Raw genomic sequence first — 22,448 nt, 5'->3', positions numbered from 1 at the left:
CTGAAGCCAGATGGGCCAGATTCAGATCTCCACTCCGCCACTTTGCAGCTGTTAACTGTAAGGAGGTCCTGTAACCTCCCTGGGCCCCAGGGCCATCCAGATCCTTATCTATGGTCTTGATGTACTTACAGAGTTTAAATTCCTGTGCATCCCTGAATGTCTTATCGCCACCTCAACTTCAATTCTAAATTATTCTTACCTGGATTATTTGTCACCTTACCCAGAGCAGGCAGTAAAAACTGTCCTTCAGCTGTGTGTTTGGCGGCTGTCTCTCAGTGGGCAGTAGGTGGCGCTGTCTCCCAAGACAGGACCTTATTTTAACCTCCCGGAGGGAGAATGACTCAGAGCACTGGGACATTTCATTTAAAAAGGATGGTTTCAAATCTGGCTTTGCAATTCCTCAGAACAAGGAGTACCTGGCTGTGGGACGTTAGCTCTGAAATATGCAGATCCAGGAAGAGGGAGGCAGGAAGGAGAAGGGGGCTTCGAACTATGTAAGAGGCAGAGGGGTATAGCCCAGGAGAGACAGCCTGCAGAGCAGCAGAAGACAGGGACCAGGGAAGAAAGTTTGCCAATGAAAGATATCCTGTGGCAGAAATAGCCAAGAATTTTCAGTGTCTAATATTGAACCTTAATCTATCTGCTCCATGATTTTGAAAAAGGAGGTTGTGTGGGAAGGCGGGGGGAGCAGGAGCTCAAGATTTGAGACTCAGGAGGCGTGGAGAATTCAGCAGAGGCCTTAGGAGCTGCTCATGAAAGTAACACTTTCTTGGTGGGACCTCCTGGATTCTACCCAATGGCATGGAGGAAACAGCCTGAAATGTACGGAGGCTATTAGTCATTCACTGGGTTGATAGAGTCCTTATTTTGAATCCTATAGAACAGCCTTCCAGAGAAGCACAGCCAAATGCACCTGTATGGATGCTTTGGTTGTAGAGTTTGCAGAAAGGGCTGAATCCACACTGAGTGGAAAGCGTACAAGTGGCTGGCATACCGTCAGTACTTGGTTGGACACACCTATTTTCAACAAAAGGATGGAGCTATACAATTAGCAAAATAGGGGAATTTATGAACTTCCAAATTCACTGAGGCAGGCAGAAAAATGAAAAGGAGCCAGGAAGAGCAGAGAGTGATATTAGGTGAGGGCGAGAGTGAAGGGCAGACAGAAGCGAGACCCCAGCAGAGAGAAGACTTTAGTGACAATCTTGCTGCCGTAGCAGGGTACACTGTGGAGGATCGACCCTGAAGCGCCTCACTTGCTCTGGTCCTTTCCAACGCCCTGGGATAGGCTCTAGCTCTGTGTTTACATGGCCATACTCTTCTGCAAAATTTGCAAAAGTAATATATTTTAACCATATGTAAGATTGCTGTCTCTCTCCACTCCAATTTCCCTCTGTTACATCTTCCCTTGTAGCAGGTGACTTTTGGGGGTGAGATCTAGCTAGGGAGAAATTAAGTTGGGCCTCCATTGTTTGGGTTTACTAAGATTCATAAGTTATTGCTGGGTGTTTCCATCTAGAAATGGCTTCCAGGAACACTTCTACCACCCACTGAGACAACTCACCTGACATCAAAGACTAAAGTGCAGGGTCAGAGGATGTGTCATGAAAAGCACGTGTCCTGTGACATGAGGCACCAGATGTCTGTAGACAGTGTAGCTAATAAATTCCTCAAACCCCCAGATGCAGAAAATTGTTAAGTGTAGGATTTAGTCTCATCAAGGTCTAGTCAAAATTGAAGTTCTTTTCTTCAAGAATATATTTAACAATGTAACATATACAAATATGTATACATGACAAAGTAAAATTATTTTTTAACATATTTCTATGTGAAATCAATCAAGGTTATTCTGACATCAGAAAGTGAATTGGAAGAAAAAAATTTCAGATCAAACCAAAATCAATAATTGAGAGGAAGAGATAAATTTTAAACAGAATAGACCCCTAGATTTTTTGATAATCAGTTGGCAAAGAAGAATAATCCTATAAACACATTACATTTTTAAAAAATTTCTTGGTGATTTGGCATGAAATATTGGCACCTACAAAGGTAATCTAGAACTCATAATACCCTTTTATAACAAGGGATTAGCAACAAACAGCTGAATGAACTTTAGTAATTTAAAGAGTTAAGATCAGTCACTGCCCAAGAAAATTTGAAATGTCCCGAAATCTTAGAGCTCACAGAATAAACTGTTAACAGAAATTTCCCCAAAGTTAATGAACTAAAAATGGCACCAATAACGACTGTGAAGCTGAAATAAACTTTTCTAAACTTTCAATTTAAAAAAAATATTTACCATGCTAGAGGAAATACCAAATGATTCATTCGCACCAGAGAAAAGTTATTACAAAATTGCTGTCAAATGAAGAGGGAGACAAAAAGTATAGAGCTAAAAATATAGGGAAAACATAGTGGTGGTCCAGCAGTTAATTAAAAATATTTTTCTGGATTTTTTGATGTTTATGGTATTTGTCAGCTTTTTAAAATTTGTAACTTGGTGTCCGTGCTTTTCTCATTCTAAGTAAATATTCACTTTAGTTCCTAATTTTATGTCTCTAATTTTGTGTCCTTTTTCTTGAAGAGGGCCCAACAGTGTGTGAGCTTCAGGCCCCACAAACCTAAACCCCACCCCCACCCCACCCTCACCTCACGCCCACCTCTGCCAGGAGCGTTTGGGGGCAGTGACAGTGTGGAGCAGGTGGGCGCCGATTTCCATCAAGAAGCCCTAAAAGAGAGCTCATCGGAAAAAGAGGTTGCTTGGGAACACTGGCTGGCGAGGCTCCGCGGATGGAGTGACCGGTGAGATGCAGAGTCCCCGCCCTGGCGAGTGTGCCCACTGGCCACTCCACTCAGAAGTTCCTGCTGAAAGGTCATAACCCGCCGCGGGGCTGCGGCTCCACGTGCTCTGGCGGTTTTCGGTTCCTATCTTTGCAGCGACTCCAGAATTCCAGAGGCAAGGCTTGCATCTTACTGTTTGCAGAAAATCTTCACCAACAAGCATCTGGACCCTCAGTGGTTTCCAGCCCCATTTCCCCAACCTTTTTTTGTGGCTTTCCTGGTCGAATACGTGCTTTGGGATTAAAAACAAAATCCACCTCAACTAGGGCAATATAATCAGGATACCCCCAAATCGGTTGCTTTAAACGCTGTCACTCATTCCGGCCTGGGGGCGCGAGCCTGGCTCATCCCCGAGCGCGCTTACCGGATGGTGCGCGCCCCAACCACCCCAACGGCCACCCGAGCCGCCCCACTCGGCACTCCCGGCCCAGCCCCTGCCGGGGGAGGCGGCGCGTCCAGCCTCTCCGCGCACTAAGCGGGTCCCCGAAGCTAGCCCGCAGCAGTGCCCAGCTGCCTCCTTCCCATCACCAGCCGCTGATCTGAATTTCCGCACCGCCTCCTTTTGGCTCTTCCTGACCCTGAGGACTTCACGGTGCCGGCGTGGGTGCCCCACTTCGGTCCTGCGCCCCTCGGATCTCTTGCGAGTAGCCATCTCCATTCTGCAGGTGGAGAAACCGAAGCCGAAGCCCCGAAAGGCGAAAGGCGGGTCCCAAAGACCCCTGAGAGTGGTCCCCGAAAGCAAGGACTGTAAGTGACTCGATTTCCTACAACACAGGCAGCTTCAGAAAACCAGCCTCGGAACTTTTTCCCTACGGGACCCTCAGTCCTTCAAGTCACCGCTATTCCGACCCATTTAGCAAGAGCTCTAGGAACAGCTCACCCCAAACCAATGGAATGAAAAAGCTTTGTTTAGAAGTGAGGCGTGCGGAAGTCTTAGCTGGCTTACAGGTTTTTAATGCATCATTAGCACCTCTGAGTGTTTTCTGTTTGGCTCCTCTTTCTGCCTCTAGAGCTGGCTGCAGCTCCAATCTCCTTGTCACATCCTGGTCTGCAAACTGAGACCTATCTGGGGCCCTTATATTACAGGGCAACTGCTCATGCTGGTGTTGCACTGAGGCTAGAATTCTCACAGCCACCCCGTGAGTGCCTGCATTTTCGAGGCATGAAACTGAATATGTGTACAAACAGGCTTTTTGTTTTCTGAGCCTGGAAAGGAGGACTGCTCTGACTCCAGCTCTTCTGAAATATTAGGTGTGTAGGATGCAAGATTCTATTTCAGCTCTATCTGGGGGTAAAGGGGCAGTGTGTGTGTGTGCGCACGCGCGCACACATGCAAGAAAAGTCCATATAGACTTTACTACTAAAGGGAAGAGAAAAAAAGAGGAAAATACATTTTCTGAAAGCTAACGTCCAGAGAGGAGCAAACCACTGAAAAAACTGAGGCCTGGATCGGAACGGTTTCTACTCTCATTAGTGGACTGAGTAATTCAGACTTCTCCCACGTGAAGACAATTTAAAAAGCTGGTTAAAGTATTTTTAAAGTATTTTAAAAATTCAAAGGGCCAGTAAAGAATTGTTGGGCCAAAGTTTGGGAAAGGAAAGGAATCTGTAGAGGCGAGCCTAGAACTTGGGATTGCTTCTGTCTGGGGACAAGTTGCTGATCCTGCAGCTTGCTGAGATTCCAAACTGCATTTTTGGCAGCCTTTAAAGGCTTAAGGAACTAGAAATAGAGTCCCAAGGCCCCAAAATATCTAGTGTTGAACTTGTTTAAGGTGACTCTAGACTGCAGTGTCAAAAAAGAAAATCCTTATGGGAAGAAGCTAACATAATCCTAGGCTTTGAATTATTTCTACAAATACTTCTTCAAATATATCCAGCACACAAGCAAAAATAACCAGGCACCAGAGAGACAAGAAACCACCAGTCTAGAAAAGCAGAAACAACAAACAGAATCAGAGTCACAGAGACTTCAGACACTGCCATTATTGACACAGACTGTACAATGACTTTGTATGTGCTATCTTCAAGGATATACAAGCCAAACTTGAAAGACCTGGCAGAGAACCAGGAGTTATAATAAGTGGCATAGCAGATGTCAAAAAAAAAATTTTTTTTTAACTTTTAGCCTCAGAGAGTCATGGGCACTAAAGTTACAGAGTCATGGAAACTCAAGTGTGGCAGTCTTGTTGATCCATCTGTGAACCCTGGAAGAAAGAAAGGTCACAGAGATTTGGAGAGAGTAGCTGCCTGTTTCCAGTTCAGCTTCCGATATCACAAAATGGCATAACCAAAAAAATAAAGCATATAATTTGAACTATGTAATTGTTGAGTTGTACATTTACCTGGTTCAAAAACTGATATGTAAAAAGATGTACATCAAGAAGATTTGCAACCACCCTGCCTTTATTCACCTCATCTGTCACTACCCCACCCCCCCACCCCTGCCCCACAGGTAAACACTTTTATTAGTTCCCCGTGTATCCTTTCAATGTTTATGTGGGTGGAAGTAAATACAAGTGTGTATTTATACCATATATATATTTGGCATATATATATTTATATACCATATATAGATTTATATTTCTCCCCTTTTTAAAGCAATTTTGCCTGCTAAATAATGTTGTTTTTCACTTAACTATATAGCCTTAACATTTTTGTCATGTCAGTACATATAGCCCCTATAAATTGGCTCAGTTTAATATGGCAACAAAAATTAGCTATTTTACACCAGGTACTGGGTTAAGTGCTGAGGTAATCAAGATGGAAAAACATGGCTAGAGTAAGAACCTTTATTCCCACAGTCTTAAGCGGAAATTTTTTTCTAAAATCTGGATTTGGGAGGGATTTTCTAGAACTTTGCCTGGGTGCTCATCCAGCTGCTTCCCCATCTGCCTGTGATGTGGACTCAATGGAACAGCGAACCAGTGTTAGGCGCTTTGTGTGCTGGAGGTGCTGGAGGTTAGCCCAGGAGTTTCTGGCAGCCTGGGCCCCGCAGCTCTTCTGTGCCAGATCTGGGCCAGAGCATGTTGCTATCTTGCAGGAGAGGGAGGAGTATCAACCTTCCCTCTGCAGACTTAGCAGAAACTGAGTTGACCGTGAGTCTGACTCAGATCAGCTTTAAGGTGCTTTCAGGTCCCCATGGGGCTAATGAACGGGGTAGGGGACAGTGTGAAGCAAAGGGTAGGTCAGACAAATGGAGATGCGTACTTGTTTGGAACAAAGGCTATCCATTTTAAAAGCCTCCTTAAATTATCTAACATCTGAAAAAAAGGCATTAAAATGTAATTTTTTTCAACACTTGGGTTAAAAAAAAGTTACTAAGGACATTTTACCTGAATTAAAATAGCAAAGGTTGGAATAAATGTCCTTTAAACTAAAATAGTTTCTTTTGCGGGGAGAACTTGAGAGACTTTTGGACATTCATCTATTTACCTGACTCCAGGATCAGGGGCCTCTGATCAAAGGTGCATTCTTTATCTACAGGAGAGTCACAAAGGCAAAGGAAGAGCCCTTCATTACGCCCCACCTCCACCCCGTGTATACCTTATTTAGGAGCTGACCGGCAGGCAGGCGTGCCTTTCCATCCCACACCTTTTCTCCTCCTCCTCACCCTCGGGCTTAACTGGGAAGGTTTGGGAAGATGGAAAAAGATTATTCCAGCAGATGGGGAAAGAAGATCACTTGTAGCATTGCCAGATAAAATACAGGCTGCTCAGTTAAACTCGAATTTCAGGTAACTAATTTCATATAAGTATGTCCAAATATTGCATTTTTCATTGTTTATCTGAAATTCAGATTTAACTGGGTGTCCTGTACTTTTATTTGCTAAATCTGGTAATCCTCCTTGGTACATATGGGTCACAGAGTATCAGTCTGACTGGAAAAGACAATTTGTCTTGAGGAGGAACTAAAGATAAGCTTAGATGGAAGGGAGGAGGCCTTTAAATATCAGCAGTGTAGACTTTGTACTGTAGAAAACAGGGGTGACTGAAGATGCTTTTATAAAAATATTTATTGTGGGTTTTCTTCCTACATTGTAGAAATAACATTAATTGTAATATATTTGGAAAGGACAGAAAAGTATAAAAAAATAATTAGCCATAATTCTACCAACCAGCAATAAGAGCTGTTGACATTTTGTTGTTAACTGCCTTCAAGTTGTTGCCAAATTGTCACCACCTTGGGCCCATTTTGACCACCCTACTGAAAAGTGGAACCTTAGCACCTACTCACCATGCCCCCTTTCTGCTTTTTCTCCATAATATGTATTGCCTTCTAATGTAGAATTCATTTGGTTAGCTAATTTGTCTGGCTCTCCTCCATGGGTGGGGCTTCTGTCCATTTTGTCACTGTACATCGCTAGTCCTAGAACTATGCCTGACACATAGAAATACTGAATACCTGTTGTCACAAATAAGCTGTTATTCTTGTCCTTTTTCTCTTTGTGTGTGTATATATATATATATATTTTAAAAATTATTTCTGTAGGACAAATTTTTGGACATGGAATTGCTGGATCAAAAGGTCTTATCTGCATTTTAAAAGAATTTTATTTGGTATATATTGCCAACATGCAGACCAAAGGGGTTGAACCAGCTCATGTTCCACCTAGAGCTTGGAATGGAAGAAAAACAGCCAAGAGCACTGCTGTGTCCGGTGGGAGGTGGGAGTCTCCGTACAAGACTCCTTGTACAGAGTTGGCAACTCAGAGCTGGGGGTGAGATGTAAGGTGGGCTTTACAGCGATATAGAAGTTAATCTGTATTAATTTGCTAGGGCTGCTATAATAAAATACCACCGACCGGGTGGTTTAAGCAGCAGAAGTTCATTTTCTCACAATTCTGGAGGCTAGAAGTCCAAGATCAAGGCTGTTTCTTTTTAAGCCTGTCTCCTTGGCTTGCCATTGGCCAGCTTCTAGCTGTGTCCTCCCATGGCCTTTTGACTGCATGGGAGCATCTCTGATGTCTCTGTGTGTCCTAATCTTTTTTTATAAGGATACCAGCCAGATTAGGGCCCACCTTAAGGGTCTTATTTTAACTTGATCATCTCTTTCAAGGCCCTATCTCCAAATTATAGTCACATTTTGAGGTCCTAAGTGTTGGGGCTTCAACATACAAATTTGGGTGGAGGTAATTCAGCTCGTAACAATCTGCTTGGAAGAGAGGAGGGGTAGATGGTCACGATTCTAACATTCAGAAGGCAGCTTGCCTATCCTCCTGAGGCTCCTCGAGGCCAATGCCACATCCTCATCCCCACCTCCTGCAGTGGGATTTCCAAGCTGTTCACCATCCTAGTGTCCTCCTGAAAGACGGTCCAGTCTGTGTTGCCTTTATTAAAATGTGACTCTCAGAGTGAGGAATCATGAAGCACTCTGTGCTGGGCTCTGAGCACAGTACTTCTATGGTACAAAATATTACGAAGTCTGATGTCTTCTGATAGGGGTGTGTTCAGAGCCTCAGCTACAGCCATATTTCTTTATCTTGCCAGTTTTCTTTGATGTCATTTACTGCCCAAATAGCCTAATTATTGAGGGTACGAGTTGAGGATAGACAGGCTGTATTAGGATTCTCCAGAGAAACAGAACCAATTGATGTGTATAGAGAGAGATTTAAGAAGTAGGCTTGGGAGCTCCCTGGTGGTCCAGTGGTTAGGATTCAGTGCTTTCACTGCTGTGGCCTGGGTTCAATCCCTGATCAGGGAACTAAGGTCCCACAAAAAATTGACTCATGTGATTGTGGGTGCTGGCAAGTTCAAGTTATGCAGGGCAGGCCAGGCAGGTTGGAGACCCAGGGAAGAGTTGATGTTGCAGCTGTTGCAGGAAGGGGAACCCCTTCCATGGCCCAAGAGTGGGCGCTTGTCTAACCCTCAGAAGTGAATTGTCCAAAGAGACACATGTGTTGACAAAGCAAGAGACTTTATTGGGAAGGGGCACCTAGGTGGAGAGCAGCAGAGTCTGGGAACCCAGGAGGACTGCCCTGCCATGTGGCTCACAGTCTCGGGTTTTATGGTGATGGGGTTAGTTTCCGGGTTGTCTCTGGCCAATCACTCTGACTCAGGGTCCTTCCTGGTGGCGTGCACATCACTCAGCCAAGATGGATTTCAGCGAGAAGGGTTCTGGGAGTTTGGTAGGACATATGGATTGGAGTCTCCTCTCTCCTTTTGACCTTTTCTGAATTCTTTAGTTGGTGGTAGCTTGTTAGTTCCGTGTTCCTTACCAGGATCTCCTGTTTAAGATAAACTTATGCAAGTGGTTACTATTGGGCCTGGCCAGAGTGGGCAGTTTCAGTTAGTGGTTCCCCTAACACAGCTAGAGGCAGTCTGCAGACAGAATTCTCTCTTTCTCAAAGGAAACTTTTCTCTTTTAAGGCCTTAAACTAATTGGTGAGGTCTACCCACATTAGGGAGGGTAATTTTCTTTACTCAGAGTCTACTGACTTAAATGTTAATTTCATCTAAAGAATACCTTCATAGCAGTATCTAGACTGGTGTTGACCAAATATCTGGGTGCTGTAGCCTAGCCAAGTTGACACATAAAATTAGCCACCCCACAGGTCAATCCAATACTTTAAACAATCTCTTTAGGTAACTGAGTCAAGTGAAGACCAGAGTTTTTCAGCTTCTTCACTTGCCCTTGCTTGTACTTCATTTGGAGTTTAGGAAGCCTGCAGTTTCTCCTGGCAGAGGGAGACAAGTAGCCTACCATAGGATTTTTCTATTTCTATTGGCATTGCAGCCCTTAAACGATATCTCTGGATTTATGCTTATGTCTTTCTTTTAAAAAAATTATTTATTTATTTATTGGCTGTGTTGGATCTTCGTTGCTGCACACGGGCTTTCTCTAGTTGCGGTGAGCAGGGGGCTACTCTTTGTTGTGGTGCGCGGGATCCTCATTGCCATGGCTTCTCTTGTTGTGGAGCATGGGCTCTAGGCGTGTGGGCATCAGTAATTGCAGCAGATGGGCTCAATAGTTGTGGCACACGGGCTTAGTTGCTCTGAGGCATGTGGGATCTTCCTGGAGGAGGGATCGAAACTGTGTCCCCTGCATTGGCAGGCGGATTCTTAACCACTGCGCCACCTAGGAAGTCCTATGTTTATGTCTTTTAATGAGTCTCTTTAAGGAAGAAAAGGAACATTACATTATGTTGGGTTTCTTTAATCCTATGACTGATTCTTTTTCTGAGTGACTCAGTCCCATGTTATATTTTTTTTTGAGTGACTCAGTCCCATGTATTGCTGTAACTATTACTTATAAATTCACTTCTGTTAATGCATGCATTTATTTTTATGGTTATTTTCTTTGCTCTCTGCATGATATGATTTCTATAGAGGACTTTAAACTCTTTATTCCTTTTAAATGGGGTCATAGGTCATTCAGCTTGCCAATTCAGTAAACATTTTAATCATGAAGGTATTTTAAACAGAATTGTTTTTATTACTTTCAATATCTAATATCTATTTTTAACTAAGCAAAATCTCTCTCTCTCCTGGGGAAACTTTTTACCGGATATCTCTGTGTTGGCTATCCCTTTAATTCATTCCCACTCCACAATTCTTGACTTATCTTGAAGTCTGAAAACCTTTTAGAAATCCTGTTTACATATTACGTTTCTTATAATGTGCTTTTTAGTCACAAGTTGATTGCATTGTGTATCATTTGCTTTGATTCTTCCCTAAAAGTGACCACCATTCACATTCCTACCAGCAATGTATGAAGGTTCCATTTTTCCACATCCTCATTAGATATGAACATTAAAATTTTTTTTTTTGCCAATCTCATGAATACAAAGTTTTATGTAATTATTGTCTTTGTATCTCATTATTGGTATTTTCCTGAGTCGTAGGGAGGTTGAATTTTTTTAATTTTAATTTTTTAATTTTAGAATTTAAGAATTACTTTGAATACCTATTTATATCCATTGTGCATGTCTTATATTTTTCCTTTTTAAACTAAATTGTTTTATTTTGAAAAAGTTAATATGGAAAGGATAGAAAACATCAAACGATCTTGTAGATCCGTGGTTCTCAGCTGGAGGTTTTGTCCCCCAGGAACACTGGGTAACGTCTAAAAACACTTTTGTCTGTCACAATGGGGCAGGGGTGTGGAGAGGGAATACTGCTGGAGTCAAGTAAATAGAAGGATGTTGGTAAATTTCCTACAGTGCACAGGACAGTCCACACACCAAAGAATTATCCAGTCTACAATGTCAGTAGTAATGTGATTGGGAAAGCCTGATACAGGTTTTATTTGATATTTTGATTTTATATACAATACTGCACTTAACGTACTTATACACATCTCTGAATACACATGCACAAGATTTTGGGGCAGAATCCTAGACTCTGGATTCTAGTTGAGTTCAAGTCCACATGCCACCATTTACTTACTGAATGACATTGGGCAAATTACTTAATCTCCCTTAACTGTGGTTGACTTGTCCTCAAAGTGGGGTTAATACATCCCTATAGAAATAATAATTTTGCTAATATATGTAAAATGCTTGAAACTGTGCCTGTTACATGGTAAGCATTCAATACGTGTTAGTTTTTATTTATTATTAGTAGTAATAGTAATATTTCCATTATCATAATCATCATTATTATACAGTATAACCCTGAAATGAAATTGCAAATTTTAAACTCTACCAAATATTAACAAATTGCTGTAATTTATACTTTTACCAGTAAGGTATAGGTGCCTCCATTTCCCCATGTCTCTGGCCATGTTTGATATTCCTAGACTTTTAATTTTTTAAAATTTTTTAGCATTTATTTTTAACGATTTTATTTATTTATTTATTTATTTTTGGCTGTGTTGGGCCTTCGTTGCTGCGTGTAGGCTTTCTCTAGTTGTGGCAAGCAGGGGCTACTCTTCATTGCGGTGCTCGGGATTCTCAGTGCGGTGGCTTCTCTTGTTTTGGAGCATGGGCTCTAGGTGTGCAGGCTTCAGCAGCTGCAGCATGCGGGCTCAGTAGTTGTGACTTGCGGGCTCTAGAGCACAGGCTCAGTAATTGTGGTGCACGGGCTTAGTTGCTCCAAGGCATGTGGAATCTTCCTGGTTCAGGAATTGAAGCTGTGTCCCCTGAATTGGCAGGCAGATTCTTAAACACTGTGCCACCAGGGAAGTCGCAAGTTAACCAATGTTAATAGAACATTGTCCTTCCAGAGGAGTTTATATGCATGATCAAGAAAATAAGTATGATTTTTTAAAAATTTTATTTATTTATTTATTGGCTGCATTGGGTCTTCGTTGCTGCACATGGGCTTTCCCTAGTTGCGGCGAGTCGGGGCTGCTCTTCATTGCGGTGCATGGGCTCCTTGTTTTGGTGGCTTCTCTTGTTGCGGGCCATGGGCTCTAGGCTCTCAGGTTTCAGTAGCTGCAGCACATGGGCTCAATACTTGTGGCTCTCTCGCTCTAGAGTGCAGGCTCAATAATTGCGATGTACCAGTTTAGTTGCTCTGCAGCATGTGGGATCTGCCTGGAGCAGGGGTTGAACTCATGTCCCCTGCATTGGCAGGCAGATTCTTAACCACTGCACCACCTAGGAAGTCCCAAAATTTTTTATCCACATGATTCATAGTACGTGTATTATTCTGCATCACTGGGTTTTTTTTTCCACATAACAACATACCTTGGTGATATTTTATATCTGTAAATACAGGACTTCCCCATTTTTAAAAAATTTCTATTCATTTATAGAGTTGGACTGTAATTTATCTAAACATTTCACTATTGATGGACAATTAGGGTGTTTCCAGTCTTTTGTTAATACAAACATTACCACGAAGTCCAAAGTAATTTTATGCGTGTGAATAAAGCTACAGGATAAACTCCTAGAGGTAGAATTTCTGAGGTAAAAGGTGGTGAGCACTTGTAATTTTGAAACATATTGCAATATTGACCTCGCTAGAAATTTCACCAATTTACATTGCTGCAAGATTCCAGCAATGCAAGAATCTTTTCCCCTGACATTGACCAATACAGTGTCATCAGACTTCTGGATTCTTACCAGGTAGAAAGTTGTGTTTTGGTGTCATTTTAATATGCATTTCTGTCGTTATAAGTGAGGCTGAGAATTTTTCATACGTTCAAAGGACGTTTGTGTTTCCTTTCATGTGAACTGTCTATTCATAACCTTTGATCTTATGATTTGCAGCAGCATTTTTTATCTCAAAGAAATTGACCCTTAGTCTTTGATTAACCTATAATACAAATTGTTAATATCTCTTCCAGTTTTCATTTGTTTTTTGAATTTGTTTTTGTGAATTCTGTCATGCAGAAACATTTTTCCATAGGTAAATTTATCAATATTTTCTATATTGTGTCCTATTTACGAAGACCTTCCCACTCTGAAGTTATAAAATAATTCTCCTGTGGTTTCTTCTAGTGCTTTTATATTTCCATTTTTTACTTTTAAATATGTGCTGTGTTTGGAATTTAGCCTAGCTTAAGAAATAGGGAGTGAACTCAACTTACTAATTTTTTTCTAAATGGCTTTCTTCTTGTTCCGATATCCTTTATTCAGTTATCAATTGGAGATGGGATCTTTATCAAATACTAAATGCCTGTATGTATTTGGCTGTTTCTGAACTTTCTACTCTGCTCTGTGACCGATCCTGTGTTCATGCCACACTGTTGAGGCTCTCTGTCAACAGTATAATGAGGTCATTTCCCTCAACATGTACCTTTTTTTTTTTTAAACGTAACTTTTCATGATTCCTCTTTTTCATAGCTATTCTTTTTTTTTTTTTTTTTTTTTGCTGCGTTGGGTCTTCACTGCTGTGAGCAGGCTTTCTCTGGTTGAGGAGAGTGGGGGCTACTCTTCATTGCAGTGCGCAGGCTTCTCATTATGGTGGCTTCTCTTGTTGTGGAGCATTGGCTCTAGGCTCACGGGCTTCAGTAGTTGTGGCACATGGACTTCACAGTTGTGGCTCGCGGGCTCTAGAACACAGGCTCAGTAGTTGCGGTGCAGGGGCTTAGTTGCTCCACAGCATGTGGGAATCTTTCTGGACCAGGGCTCGAACCAGTGTCCCCTGAATTGGCAGATGGATTCTTAACCACTGTGCCACCAGGGACGTCCCTTCATAGATATTCTTATTTATTTTTTCCCTATGGGCTTTAAAATCTGCCTTTCCAATTGTTAAAACTACTCTGTGGGTATTTTTATTGGGATCACATTACATTTATAGATTAATTTACAAGGTACTTAATTTTACTTATCAATTTATAGGAGTTCATTGTAAATTCTGGGTTTTAACCTTTTCTTTGATGGCTAGATAAATAGCCATCTGTCTAGTCCGTAATTTTTAAAACTTTGTTGAATTTGTCTTTAAAGCATCTGGGATTATTTTGGTCTATGGTGTGAGATGTGGATCAAATACTGCCCCCTCCTGTATAGGGAAATCCATTAGACAAGGTACCTAAAATTGACTAGTTTGTCCTTTCTCATTGCTGATTATGAAGCCACCTCCATCACAGACCAAGTTATCATGTAAGAACTGACCAGCCCTGGGCTTTCTATTCAGTCCTATTGACCTGTTTGTCTATTTTCCTGGTAAAACCATATGGTCTTAATTATTAGAGCTTTAAAATACGTCCATGTGGGATCTTTCTTCCTCTACCAGAGATGGAACCCGTCCCCCCTGTATTGGAAGCGCAGAGCCTTAGCCACCGGACCTCCAGGGAGGTCGCAGGGACCTCGGTCCTTTTATATGAGTTTTAGAATCTGTCCAATTTTACACACATATCCAAAAATAATCTTAATTAGATTCTAATCAGAATTACATAGAACTTATAAATGAATGCAGAATTACTATAGCTGCTATGGATATGAAATTTTCCTGTTCATTTATATGTTTTTAAAATTCAGGTCTTCTTTTGTTTCATTTTATCCCCATTCTTTTTTTTTAAGTTCTTTATTGGAATATAATTGCTTTACACTCTTGTACCAGTTTTTGAGGTACACTAAAGTGAATCAGCTGTATTTATACACATATCCCCATATGCCCTTCCTCCTGCGACTCCCTCTCACCCTCCCTGTCCTGGCCCCCTAAGGCATCACCCATCATCAAGTTGATCTCCCTTTGTTATACAGCAACTTCCCACTGGCTATCTATTTTACAGTTGGTAGTGTATATATGTCTATGCTACTCTCTCACTTCGTCCCAGCTTCCCCTTATCCCCAGTCTTTTGAAGGATTATCCCTAGTTTCCCTAGGGATTTTTTTGAGAGTTAAAAAAAAAATATGTTCCCATTACATTTTCTAGTTGATTATTTCTGCTAAGGGTGCTATTGATTTTTATTACAGATCTTCATCCAGCAAGTCTCTTATTAGTTCTAATAATTTCTCCTTTGATTCTGTTATCTATAAGGAAAATCTATGATACTCGCAAATATTAACTGATTGATCTTTTACATGCCAATCCTTAAACTCTTATTTCATGCTCTCATTGTGTTAGCTAGGACCTCTGGTACAAACTTAAATAATAGCATTAAAGTGGCCATCATTGTCTTGTTCCTGAATTTCAATTCTAAGCTTTCACCATCAGGTGTGATTTTGGTGGTAGGTTTTCAGTAGAAACACTTTAGCAGATTGAGGCAGTTCCCTTCATTTGTGCTGAAAGTTTTTATCATAAAGGATGATGAATTTTACTTTTATTTTGGCTTCTAATATTTTGGTGGATTTTGTCAATAGATGTTCTGCCAAATCTTCCTAGCATTCCTTGAATAAACATTATTTGGTTATAATACACACACACACACACACACACACACACACACACGCACACACACACAGAGTTTCAGACAGAAAAAAACTGAGATAATTTACCACCGAAAGATTCTTACTGAGAAATCTCCTAAAAGCTATTCTTTGTTAAAAAGATGGGGGGAGGGGAGCCAAATTGAGGGACATGATGCATGAAGGAAGGGAAAAAATAAGTCAGTAGGATATATTGGTAAATATAGTATACCATGATTGTAAGACATTGTAAACTGATTTTTTTAAGTACAATTAAAATTTTAAGACAACTGTAACATGAAGAATTGAAACACACACTATTGGATTCAATTTACTAACTTCGTTTTTTTTTAAAAATATATTTATTTATTTATTGGCTGCGTTGGGTCTTCAATGCTGTACACAGGCTTTCTCCAGTTGCAGAGAGAGAGGGCTACTCTTCATTGTGGTGGTTTCTCTTTGTTTGTGAGCTCGGGCTCTAGGCATGTGGGCTTCAGTAGTTGTGGTACATGGGCTCAATAGTTGTGGCTCATGGGCTCTAGGGCACAGGCTTAATAGTTGTGGCGCAGGGGCTTAGCTGCTTTGTGGCATGTGGGATCTTCTTGGAGCAGGGATCGAACCGGTGTCCCCTGCATTGGCAGGCGGATTCTCAACCACTGTGCCACCAGGGAAGTGCCTTACTTAAATTTTTAATATCTATGTTCATGAGTGACTTGGGTCTATAATCTTCTCTGCTTGCACTGTCCTTGACCAGTGTTGGTACCACAGTTACACTAGACTTGATTAAAGAATTGGGAAGCTGTCCTTTTTTATATTACCTGAAATAGTTTAAGGATAGTGGTAATATAAGACAGATGTTTTCTGTCCCTTGAATCCACTGGGACCTGTTACCTTATATAGAATATTTTTGCTGTTATAATTTATTTAAGTGGAACTGTCATTTTCAGGTTGTCTTTTCTTGAGTCAATTTTCATCATTTATGTCTTTTTTCTTTTAGAATTAAAAAAAATTTATTTTATTTTTTTATTTATTGGCTGTGTTGGGTCCTCATTACTGCACTCGGGCTTTCTCTGGTTCTGGCGAGTGGGGGCTACTCTTTGTTGCGGTGTGCGGGCTTCTTAGTGCAGTGGCTTCTCTTGTTGCAGAGAGCAGGCTCTAGGCCCATAGGCTTCAGCAGTTGTGGCATGTGGGCTCAGTAGTTGCGGCTTGTGGGCTCTAGAGCGCAGGCTCAGTAGTTGTGGCCCACAGGCTAAGTTGCTCTGAGGCATGTGGGATCTTCCTAGACCAGGGTTTGAACCCGTGTCCCCTACATTGGCAGGCAGATTCTTAACCACTGTGCTATCAGGGAAGCCCCCCAACATTTGTACCTTAAAACATTTTTCTTTATGTTTTCAGATTAACTGGTATAAAGCTATGCATTGTGTTTTCCTATGACTTTTTCCATCTACTATAGTTATTTCCCATTTTTAATCCTAATATGTTTGTCTTCTCTTTTCTTCATCTGTCTTGTCAAAATTATACATGTTATTAGTATTAGTAATTAGTATTAATATGTTCAAGAAGTTTTCATTTTATTGAATATCTCTATTGAGTTTTTTACAACTTTTTAAATTTCTGCTCTCATTTTTTGTTTCCTTCTTTTTAGTTTCTTAGAGTTTACTTTTTTTCTTGCTTCTTTTTTTTTCACAGCTTCTTATTTTGAACTCCTAACTCATTTATTTCAATATTTTCTGTTTTTCAGTAGTTGCATATTAAGCTATAGACTTGTCTCCCAGTACCACTTTAATGAACTCTACAAGTTTTGATGTGCAGTATTTCTCTTGTCAGTTGCATCTGAATACTGCTTGGGAGACACAGCAGCTCAGCTTCTGATTATATATATATATATATATTTTTGTGTGTGTGTGTGTGTCTTTTAATAGATGAGTTTAATTTTATATATTACTATATGTATGTATACGAGGGAGAGTCAAACATCATCTGCACTCTGCGTGTATACACACACACACACACACACACACACACACACACACACCCATATACATACATACATTGGTGGTGACTACTGGTACATTGAAATTATTACTACTATTTTTTCTATTTTCCACACTTTTTATTCATAAACCCTTCCAACTGTCTTGCCTTCTTGTTTATTGGTTAAATTTTCTTTATTTTTTTCCCTTTGCTGTTTTGGAAGTTATAATTTCTGTTCCTTCAGTAATTATCCTTAAATTTTTGTCTCATGTCATTAACTTCATATTTTTGTAATAAAGTCTAAAATTGTTAAGTATCTTTAAACTCCTAAAATCTTAGCTTCCTTAGGTAGGTGTTTAGCCATCCTCCAAACCTCCCCGCTGCTTTGAATTCCCATACTATAGTTGTCTAAAATTTTAGGTCTACTTTTTTGCAGGCAAAGCTTTTGTTTCTAATGTTTTTACAGTCAATGATATACTGTATTTACCAATATTGTTGAAATATTTTTTTTTGCTTCGTGCATCACACTCCCATTGTGGGGCCTCTCTCTCTCTCTCGTTCTCACTCTCGCCCTTTAAGAATAGCTTTCAGATTTCTCAGCAAGATTCCAAGGATATCTTGGTGGAAAATTATTTCAGTTTTTAATGTCCAAAAATATCTTTATTTTGCCCTTATTTATGAATAATAGATTAACTGAATATAGACATCTTGGTTTAGTAATTTCCTCCAACTATTTAGAAGTATTGATATCAGTTCTAAAGATTTACTTGTTATTCTTTAGTAGGTACTCTGCTATTTCTTTCTGGCAGCTTTTAAGACTTTCTCTTTATCTTTAATTCTCTTCAGTTTCATTACAAAGTGTTTTCAGTGTGGAATTAGTTTTCACCTGTCGTGCTTGATATTTGGTGCATTTTCAGAGGACCCTTAAATTCTGAAAAAACCAAAAAACTGAATCTTTTTTCTCTTCATATCTTCCTTCTCTGCCATTTCCTCTCTTCTTCTGAACCTCCTACTGGACACATGTTGGAGCGTCTCGATTTACATAGTTTCCATCCCTTGGTGTTTCTCTGTGCTGTGTTTTGGTAAACTTTTCTGTGGGTGCTGGCCCGACACTATCTTACATTCATGAATTCTCTCGTTGGCTGGCTGTAGATTTTTACATTTAAAAAAAATTTGTCTATTATTAATATGCCTTTGGAAGAGGAGAGAGTAGTGGTGGCCACATGAATTTACATCCCCATCTTGACCCCAAATCATTTTTTTACATTATTGCTATTAATCCTTGACATGTGTGTTAATGCTAGTACATCCTCTTTTGCTGTTATTTGTCCTTTGACTTTTTTATGGCATTATTTTCCATACTGAAGGTTTTTTTTTTATCTGTTTTTTTCATTTTATTTATTTATTAATTATTTTTTTGAGGTACACCAAGTTCAATCATCTGTATTTATACACATATCCCCCTATTCCCTCCCTCCCTCGACTCCCCCCCACCCTCCCCGTCCCAGTCCTCTAAGGCATCATCCATCCTCGAGTTGAACTCCCTTTGTTATACAGCAGCTTCCCACTGGCTATCTATTTTACAGTTGGTAGTATATATATGTCTATGCTACTCTCTCACTTTGTCTCAGCTTCCCCTTCACCCCCCGCCCCCCTAAACCTCGAGTTCTCCAGTCCATTCTCTGCATCTGCATCCTTGTTCTTGTCTTGTCACTGAGTTCATCAGTACCATTTTTAGATTCCGTATATATGAGTTAGCATACAATATTTGTCTTTCTCTTTCTGACTTACTTCACTCTGTATGACAGACTCTAGGTCTATCCACCTCATTACATATAGCTCCATCTCATTCCTTTTTTTTATTTTTTTATTTTTGGGGGGGGGGTGCACCAAGTTCAATCATCTGTTTTTATACACATACTGAAGTTTTTAGTTTTGCTTTTTTTTTTTTTTTTTGATAATCTGTCAGTATTTTACTTTTGTATCTTCTGGATCTTTTTATCTTGTTCAAAACATCTCTCTCACATTAAGGATAAATATTATTCTAAATTTTCATAGTTTCATATTTGATCTTTAAACCACGTAGAATTTTTGTTTATGGTATACATTGCAGGTCTAACTTTGTTTCCCTCTAGATAGTCAGTTATGGCAACAAGTAGGACCACATCAAACTAAAAAACTTCTGCATAGCAAAAGAAACAATCAACAAAATGGATTTTTGGGATCCAAAACCTATGGGATGGGAGAAAATATTTGCAAGCCATACATCAGATAAGAGGTTAATGTCCAAAATATTTAAGAAACTCCTACAACTCAATAGCAAAACCCCACAAATAATCCAATTAAAGTCTATTGAATAGACCGAATAAGCATTTAAAAACAAAAACCTGAAAACATACAAATGGCCAAAAGATACATGGAAAGGTGCTCAACATCACTGATCATCAGGGAAATGCAAATCAAAATCACAATGAGGTACTGCCTCATATCTGTTAGAATGGCCATCATCGAAAAGGCAAAAAATGCTGGTAAGGCTGTGGAGGAAAGGGAACCTTGGTGCACTGTGGGTGAATGTAAACGGGTACAGCTACTATGGAAAACAGTATGGAAGATCCTCAAAAAAATTAAAAATAGAACTTCCATGTGATCAAGCTATTCCACTTCTGGGTATATGTCTGATGGAAATGAAATCAGGAACTCAAAGAGATACCTGCACTCCCATGTTCACTCTAGCATTATTCACAATAGCCAAGGCTTGGAAACAACCTAAGTGTCCATCAACAGACAAATGGATGAATATGAGTGGAATGAGAATACATACACACACACACACATTCACACACACACTCACACACACGCACATACACACACTCACACATACACACACTCACACATACTCACACACACGTACACACATACACACACACGCACACACTCACACATACACACACACATGCACACACAAATACACACACATATTTCAAATATATTTATATTCAATCATAAAAAGATGGAAATCCTGACATTTGTGACAATATGGATGGAGCTTGGGGGCATTAGGCTAAGTGAAATGTCGGAGAGAGAAAGACAAATACTGTATGATTTCCCTTGTGTGTGAAAACTAAGAACATGGCACTCATAGAAACAGAGAGTAGAATGATGGTTTCCAGGGACTCAGGGGTGGGGGAAATTTGAAGATGTGGGTCAAGGCCTACAAACTTTCAGTTATAAGATAAATAAGTTTCAGAGATGTAATGTACAGTGTGGTAACTATAGTTAACAGTATTGTATCATATACTCAAAAGTTGCGACAAGAATAGATCTTCAGCCAAAACAATTAAGAAAATGGTAATAGGAACATACATGTCAACAATTACCTTAAATGTGAATGGGTTAAACGCTCCAACCAAGACACAGACTGGCTGAATGGATACAAAAGCAAGACTCTTATATATGCTGTCTACAAGAAACCTACTTCAGACCTAGGGACACATACAGACTGAAAGTAAGGGGATGGAAAAAGATATTCCATGCAAATGGAAGTCAAAAGAAAGCTGCAGTAGCAATACTCATATCAGACAAATTAGATCTTAAAGTAAAGACTATTACAAGAATAGATCTTGAATGTTCTTGCCATAAAAACAACAACAACAAAAAGGTAATTTATGTGAGGTGAAGGAAGGGTTAACTAACCTTATTGTGGTGAACATTTCACAATATGTACATGTATCAAATCATCACATCACATTAAACCTTCACAATGCTATATGTCAATTTTATCAATAAAGCTGGGTGTGGGGGAAGGTCAGGTGCCTTCAAGGGCCACCAGACAAGAGGTATGAAGAAGTGGTAGGGAAAATAAAACATCTACCCTCTCTAAAGTCATCCAAATTATCATTATGTTTAAAATCACCATGTCAAACAAAACCTGTCTAAAAGTTAAATTCTGCCTCCATGGCCCATCAGTTTAGGATGTGCATAAACCGTAAAATATTATACAAATACTAAGATGCTGTAATTCAACTTCAAAGTAAACAAAGAGAAAGGCCTTTCCATAGCATTTCTGAAATGGAGGTATAACATTTCTGAAAATCTTTGGCTTCCAACAGTTGCTATCATTAGGGTAACCTTATAATTTGTCATCAAATCTGGATACTTTTGAGAATGGAAGGATGTTCTATTCATTACACCAGGCCAAAGATGAAACCCAACACTGTCTCGAACCAAAATATACAATCATTCTGACTATAATCATAAAATCACCCACAACCCCTGTCTGACCTAAGATTAAGATCAGGTAAGAATGAAAGATACGCTTCTTGAGGGAGACAGATGGCAGAGGCTGGAGAGAGGGGAGGAAAGGGTAGAAGCTGGGATCCAGATGAAATGGGAAGGGAAGAAGGAGGAAAGGTTATGAAGCAAATGCTTTGAGCTACAGAAGGGAGTGTAGATGATGCAGGTTGATATTTTCCTAGTCAGGATAGAAGCCACAAGGGAGGGCAATTCAAGGATCAAGTAAGCACCAAAAAGCAGGAAGAAACACAGACAGACAAAACAAAGAATGGGCACAGAGGGACTTCCCTGGTGGTCCAGTGGTAAAGAATCCATCTTCCAATGCAGGGGACTCAGGTTCAATCCCTGGTCAGGGAACTAAGATCCCACATGCCACAGGGCAACTAAGCTCACAGGCACACCACAACTAGAGAGAAGCCCTCGGGCGAAAATGAAAGATCCTGCATGCTGCAACTAAGACCCGATGCAGCCAAAAATATAAAATAAATAAATTAAAAGAAAAAAGAGAGTGGGCACGGAGACACCAGAGTATTGAAGACATTTGAAAAAAAACCCAGAAGAGGACAGAAGGATACAGGTGCTGTAGGGAAATAAAAGATCAACT

The sequence above is a fragment of the Hippopotamus amphibius genome, chromosome 11 (genome assembly GCF_030028045.1).
Source record: "Hippopotamus amphibius kiboko isolate mHipAmp2 chromosome 11, mHipAmp2.hap2, whole genome shotgun sequence".
Taxonomy (NCBI): domain Eukaryota; kingdom Metazoa; phylum Chordata; class Mammalia; order Artiodactyla; family Hippopotamidae; genus Hippopotamus; species Hippopotamus amphibius.
Note: the sequence above shows the minus strand (reverse complement) of the source record.